A 1,630-nucleotide genomic window follows, 5' to 3' on the forward strand; every position below is an offset into this window, starting at 1 on the left:
CTCGTCAGACAGCGTGAACTCGAAGCTCTGCCGAGTATTCCCTTGCATCTCCACCGGATGGACTTTCCAGATGAGGAGGCCGGCGGGGGAGAGCGTGGAGTCGGGAGGGGCCCTGCTCCAGGAGGAAGAGGAGCGCCGAGCCTTCGGGGTCCGTCGGCGTGAACTGGAACACAAAGTTCTCCCCCGCGAAGGTGCTGAGGCACCCCTGAGGCTGGTGCAGGTTGGGGGCTGGTTGATTGGGGGTAGAGGGGAGAGGGAGAGAGAGTGAGAGAGAGACAGAGAGAAAGACGGAGAGATAGAGATAGAGGTAGAGACAAAAGATAAAACAGTATAAAGTGTTCTCTTTTTATCAACTGTGGCTGACAGACGGTATTCATTATTGTACTCCAGCTGTTTGAGAGGGTAGTTCCAGGCACACAGGGGAATTGAGGGGGAGCTGGTGTCTACTGCAGACAGCATCACTGACACTGTGAAGCCCCAAAAGGCTGTCACAACACGTTAGTGTCAGGGGTGGGATGCAGGGAGGGAAGGAGAAAGGGAGAGAGATAGAGGGAGAGACAGGGTTGGGATGGCGGGAGGGAGAGGAGAGGAAGATGGAGGGGATGAAAGGTGGGAGGAAGAAGGAGGGTTACAGTCTCTCTACGGGGACACAGAGACATGTGAAGACAGGCTCCTCTGTTGCAGAGTGCTGTTAGACCGGTCCTGACAGGTATAGAAACACAGCCCCTGCAGATGGCCTATTCTCCTTTGATCTAACACTGGGACAGAGACTGATGACACAGCTAATGGGACCAGGCATCTTCCTCAGAGCTGAGACCGAATGACATAGACAGTAAAACTGGGACAGGCTGCTTCAGAAACACACAGCCCTTGAGGAGTGAGAAAGACAGGGCCTGTTCAAGGCCTACTAAGAGACTATTCTCTCTTTTGTGTGTGTGTGTGTGTGTGTGTGTGTGTGTGTGTGTGTGTGTGTGTGTGTGTGTGTGTGTGTGTGTGTGTGTGTGTTGTGTTTGTGCCTGCGCATGGGTGTGTTTGCAAGTATAATCCAACAATATAACCTTCAAAGGGAAAGCTGTTCAAAGCCCATACATGAAACTTCCTGACCTATAACTCAACTAAAAGAGAATCACCCCCTTTTTCATAAAACTCATAAAACTCCAAAGTTCTCCACTCCATCAAAGGTGCCCTGTGCCAATCATGATCAATCTTGTCTGACTGTCCATTATTAATCCCTATTAGACGGTGTTAATGAAGTGAACCATGCAGCGCAAAGATATGGGAAGCATCTGTAGCCCTGGGTGGGTGGGTGTGTTGCAGGCCGGCAGGCAGACTGTAAATATACCTGAGGAGGGGTAGAAAGGTGGGGGGAGGGAGAGAGTGAGGACTGTATATAGACATAATATGACATTTGTAATGTCTTTATTCTTTTGGAACTTCTGTGAGTGTAATGTCTACAGTTCATTTTTATTGTTAATTTCAATTTTGTATATTATCTACTTTACTTGCTTTGGCAATGTTAACATATGTTTCCCATGCCAATAAAGCCTCTGAATTGAATTGAAAAAGAGAGAGAGAGAGAGAGAGAGAGAGAGAGAGAAGAGAGAGAGAGAGAGAGAAGGAGAGAGAGAGA

This window comes from Oncorhynchus tshawytscha, linkage group LG07, assembly GCF_018296145.1.
Source record: "Oncorhynchus tshawytscha isolate Ot180627B linkage group LG07, Otsh_v2.0, whole genome shotgun sequence".
Taxonomy (NCBI): Eukaryota; Metazoa; Chordata; class Actinopteri; order Salmoniformes; family Salmonidae; genus Oncorhynchus; species Oncorhynchus tshawytscha.